A 6,084-nucleotide genomic window follows, 5' to 3' on the forward strand; every position below is an offset into this window, starting at 1 on the left:
CTTGCTAATCACTCACAAATTTAAATACATTCACATCTGCAAAGATTTTGTACACTATTTAAAGTTGAACTTTTAACTAACCATGTGAGTTTGATGATGGGGGCCTAATGATTTGGGCCCTAATGTTTCTTGCCATCCTCATCAGGTTTTCTCCATCGTGGCAGGTCTGATGCGCTTTGATTGTCTTCCTTTTTGACCTAAATACAATATAATCAAAGTAATGCAGTTAACCACACAGACTTCCTGCACAAATAATTTCTGTAATGTTGGTATGCATCATAATATCTGATGCCCAGGCATGGAATAAAATATTAAAATGACCTTTGTGTCAGGCTCTTCGTTTTACTGAGCATCTTGTCGAACTCAGCTTAATCTGAAGCCATTATGTTACCTGTTCTCTGAAAAACAGTGATACAATTACAGTGAGAGCTGGGCATAGCCAGGTTAGCTTAGCGATGTTAGCCTAATTATTCATCTAAATGTCAAACAGTAAGTGCAGCTATAGTAAAGTCAGCCACTTTGGAAACTTTGATCAACCACACCTCTTAAGCTTAGTTTGTGGTTGACGACACTGGCTGGTTTGGAGGCAAAATAGCTTGAAGTATTTCTTATTAAATCCCAATTTTGCATGTTGTTTACGTTACCTGAACGAAGCTGCCGGTGAGGCGATGACGTCATTGCCGGAAGCTACGTCGGTCACAGAGAAACAGCTGAGCGTAACCATAGTAACGATGGAAATCTGAGCAATCTTCGTAATATCATACATATTAATTGAAGAAATACAACGGTAAAGATTAAAAAATGAACCAAACGCTACCACAATAATGAAAAAAAAGTGCGTTCCTAAAATAGCTTTTAAAACAACCAGGACAGAAGCAACAACATAAAAACAAAAAAAAACGTTGAATACTTACAATTATTACAGGAGCTGAAAAAATCGTTGTCAAAACGAAAAAAGTAGACATCATATACATTCACTGACAGGAGATTATGAAAATAAGATGCATATTTCTCGCTAGAAATGTCATCAAAATGACATTTTATGCAGAAACTATGTTAAAATATTGCATTTTATACCGAAATTCAAAGGGATGGCAGCCATTTTCTTTTTCTTCCACAGCCGAAAACCTGAAAGTCACGTGACGTCCTATTAAAATGCATGGGCCTCGATTACGTTTACATTTCACATTTTAAGAGGCCAAAATGTAAAATTGCTACGTTTCTTAGTGTGGACCAACGTAGTCATGACACGTTTTGCTGTGAGACTGGGTTGTTAGCATACATGTCAGCAGGCAAGCTTCACCCGTATTCCAGGGATTTATTATGTTTTGTTTTATAGCCTACACTTAATTGTATTATTTGGAATATGTTGAGAAATGGACGACGCTGAAGTTAGCCTCCGATTCGCCAGCCTCCGATTCGGCACTTAAGGGGAAAGTTAAGAGGAAATTGACGTAATGAGCAGAGCGACTGTTTGTACAATGATTGCCTGGTTTTTGTGACACTTCCTGCTGTAAAAACATTTTAGACATTTTAGGTTAGTCATTAATTGTGCCTGACACCCGCTATTGTATTTGTGAAACGTTTATTTTATTTGTGAAAATGCTAAGGGGAGGTTTCACCGTTTTTGTTTGATACCTGCAGACCTCATTAGACCTGGTCCAGATCAAAAACCGCTTTGCCTAGACTTCTCAAATCTGGCCTAGATTATCCTACAGAGGCTAAACATTCATTCAGACACAGTTTCTGATCTGTGAAACCTTTATGCTATGTGTGAAAATGCAATAAAGGCACATTTCACTGTTTTTTCATCATATAGACCGCATTAGACCTGGTCCAGGTCAAAAACCGCTTTGCCTAGACTTCTCAAATCTGGCCTAGATTAATCTACAGGTAATGAAGATTCGTTCAGACACACTTTCTGATCTGTGAAACCTTTATGCTATGTGTGAAAATGCAATAAAGGCACATTTCACTGTTTTTTCATCATATAGACTGCATTAGACCTGGTCCAGATCAAAAACCGCTTTGCCTAGACTTCTCAAATATGGCCTAGATTAATCTACAGAGGCTAAACATTCATTCAGACACAGTTTCTGATCTGTGAAGCCTTTATGCTATGTGTGAAAATGCAATAAAGGCACATTTCACTGTTTTTTCATCATATAGACCGCATTAGACCTGGTCCAGGTCAAAAAACGCTTTGCCTAGACTTCTCAAATCTGGCCTAGATTAATCTACAGGTAATGAAGATTCGTTCAGACACAGTTTCTGATCTGTGAAACCTTTATGCTATGTGTGAAAATGCAATAAAGGCACATTTCACTGTTTTTTCATCATATAGACTGCATTAGACCTGGTCCAGATCAAAAACCGCTTTGCCTAGACTTCTCAAATATGGCCTAGATTAATCTACAGAGGCTAAACATTCATTCAGACACAGTTTCTGATCTGTGAAACCTTTATGCTATGTGTGAAAATGCAATAAAGGCACATTTCACTGTTTTTTCATCATATAGACCGCATTAGACCTGGTCCAGGTCAAAAACCGCTTTGCCTAAACTTCTCAAATCTGGCCTAGATTATCCTACAGAGGCTGAACATTCATTCAGACACAGTTTCTGATCTGTGAAACCTTCATTCTATGTGTGAAAATGTGACAGTTTTGTGAATTTATCCCTTTTTGCATTTTCAAAAACAGAATAAAAGAATAAAGGTTTCACAGATCAGAAAGTGTGTCTGAACGAATCTTCATTACCTGTAGATTAATCTAGGCCAGATTTGAGAAGTCTAGGCAAAGCGGTTTTTGATCTGGACCAGGTCTAATGCGGTCTATATGATGAAAAAACAGTGAAATGTGCCTTTATTGCATTTTCACACATAGAATGAAGGTCTCACAGATCAGAAACTGTGTCTGAATGAATGTTTAGCCTCTGTAGATTAATCTAGGCCATATTTGAGAAGTCTAGGCAAAGCGGTTTTTGATCTGGACCAGGTCTAATGCGGTCTATATGATGAAAAAACAGTGAAATGTGCCTTTATTGCATTTTCACACATAGAATAAATGTTTCACAGATCAGAAACTGTGTCTGAATGAATGTTTAGCCTCTGTAGATTAATCTAGGCCATATTTGAGAAGTCTAGGCAAAGCGGTTTTTGATCTGGACCAGGTCTAATGCAGTCTATATGATGAAAAAACAGTGAAATGTGCCTTTATTGCATTTTCACACATAGCATAAAGGTTTCACAGATCAGAAAGTGTGTCTGAACGAATCTTCATTACCTGTAGATTAATCTAGGCCGGATTTGAGAAGTCTAGGCAAAGCGGTTTTTGATCTGGACCAGGTCTAATGCGGTCTATATGATGAAAAAACAGTGAAATGTGCCTTTATTGCATTTTCACACATAGCATAAAGGTTTCACAGATCAGAAACTGTGTCTGAACGAATCTTCATTACCTGTAGATTAATCTAGGCCAGATTTGAGAAGTCTAGGCAAAGCGGTTTTTGATCTGGACCAGGTCTAATGAGGTCTGCAGGTATCAAACAAAAACGGTGAAACCTCCCCTTAGCATTTTCACAAATAAAATAAACGTTTCACAAATACAATAGCGGGTGTCAGGCACAATTAATGACTAACCTAAAATGTCTAAAATGTTTTTACAGCAGGAAGTGTCACAAAATCATTGTACAAACAGTCGCTCTGCTCATTACGTCAATTTCCTCTTAACTTTCCCCTTAAGTGCCGAATCGGAGGCTGGCGAATCGGAGGCTAACTTCAGCGTCGTGAGAAATGGACACTGTGGGAATTGGCTCACAACAGGCCGGCTGGAATACAAAGCAATGGAAGTCTTGTATTGTCACCCCAGGACAAAACACAATACAGTAATGTAATAATATACATCTTTAAATGCACAATAATGAGTAATTCAAAAAGCTATTAAAGGGATAGTATGTTTATTAGTTTTTTTTATTAGCAAAAATCTAATATTGCTTTCATAAATGGGTTGTTGACAAATAAGAAGTAAAACATATTTTTTTGTAAAACACATTTTTTGAAGAAAAAAAAATATTAATGTAGTTCAAAATCTGATATTTGAGAATATATACCGGTAAGTGATCACTAACTTTTTTTTTAACATCTTCTCTGACCTGCACCATAACTCCTATGGTGTACATAAAAAAAGAAAAGAAAAGAAAAACTTAAATACTACACAAATAGCATGAAACAGATTTATCTTAATTGTGAGACATTTATTTTATTTAATGAGAAATTATGAATAACATGATTTTTTCCCCATGACTCGTTGACCGTTTTCAATAAACACAATGAATGTGGGGCGGTGCGTGGCGCAGTGGTTAAAGCGGCTGCCCCATGAAGAGGCTACAGTCCTCAATGCAGGCATCCCCGGTTTGAATCCCGCGTCGGGCAGACCTTTCCTGCACGTCATTCTCCCTCTCTCTGCCTCCCCCTTTCCTGTCTATCTCACTATGTGCTATCAAATAAAAAAAGCCAAAAAAAACATTCAGCTTACTTCTGCTTTAAGTGTTTTTTCATGGACAAATAGAAAGAATATTTCCTTTTTTCCTCAATTTATTACAAGTAATATACATACAAGTGGTTGAAAATTAGGCAATGGGTAAATCTTTACACCAATGCACTTTGAGGAGAGCAGTTACTTTTCTCAAGGATAAACAGTTGTTGTTGTTCAGTTTCTGTTGGGTTTTTTTTTTTTTTTTTTTTTTTACAAAACTGTTGGTCAGAAACTGCAAATGAACAGCTTTGAGTCATGTTTTGCTGCAGAGCTGCTGTTTGCCTGACATGAACAGACGAAGAAACCAGATAAAATTGTATTCAGCTTCAACACATTTTTCAGTTATCGAACTATTTCCCATTTCCAATTAGTCACATTTCTGAATTCACACAACTTCTAATAGTTTGATTTAAAAGAAAAAAAGGTGATAGGCCTATATTATTGCAGTAGATAGTATAAAACTAGCTGAGTAGCCTATGTGTCTAAGGATTTATTAAACTTCAACGTTTTCATTAGGTTTCTCCCAACAACATCAAACCAAACAAACACAGCTGTGTACATACTGTAAGTGTCCAGGTTGTGTTAATGTGGGACTGCAGCTTTGTGTGCTTATATCTTTCAGTTCTTTCGTGCTGCCCTCTACGGCCCAGCACAGCAGGCCTCCTGCAGTGCAGCCTCAGATGGAACTGTCCCATCAGTATGCAGTGGTGCAGGGACTCAGAGACGCTCTGTACTCTGCCATCAAGGAGATCCAGTCTGGAGAAAACTGACCTGCAGCAGAACCAGTGGAAGCTGGTAAGGAGCCGTGTCCAAAAGGAGCTTGGTCAAAAACAAAAGCTCCTCAAAAGGAGTATGAAGAAGAGACGGATTCTCATAAAGGCCCGCATAAATGTCGGTGGAGAAAGTGGAGCTCTGGGGGAGGGAGTGGAGCACCATCAGAGAGAGGAGGACTGAAGCAGGACGGCACGGCAGCTAGAAGAGGAGGAGAATAAGAGTCAGGAAGAAAAGATGGAGAATTAGGAGGAGACGAAGACTAAAAATAAGGCTGAAAAAAAGTGGGAACAGGGGAAGAATAAAACTCTGAAAGAGCAGAAGGAAGTCAGGAGTCGAAAGGCACAAAAGAGCAGAAACACAGATAATGAGGAGGAGGAGGAGGAGGAGAGAGAAAGACGGCGGATGATAAAGAAATATGTGAAAAAAGATAAAGCCAAAGAAGAGAGCGAAGAAGAATCAGCAGTTTGCTCTGAAACAACACCCCTCCTCCTGAAACCTCCACCCCTTCTTACCTTACCCACACCCCACTCCCTCATTCCCCATCTCTTCTCCCCCACTCTTATCCCTTAACCCCTATATTCCCTTCACTTTTGTGTTTATGTTAGTTGTTTTTTATTAATCTCATTGTATTTGCCTCTGTTTGTCTTGAACATAGTGGGTTGGATAGCCTACTGAATACATTATTAATGGGTTTATGTCCTGCAGTGTCACAGTACTGTATATTCTCTGGAGGATATGATGACGTTACATCACATCAGACTTAAATAGACATTAGG

Source organism: Trachurus japonicus, chromosome 20 (genome assembly GCF_045865225.1).
Source record: "Trachurus japonicus isolate A0001 chromosome 20, Traja_1.0".
Lineage (NCBI taxonomy): Eukaryota > Metazoa > Chordata > Actinopteri > Carangiformes > Carangidae > Trachurus > Trachurus japonicus.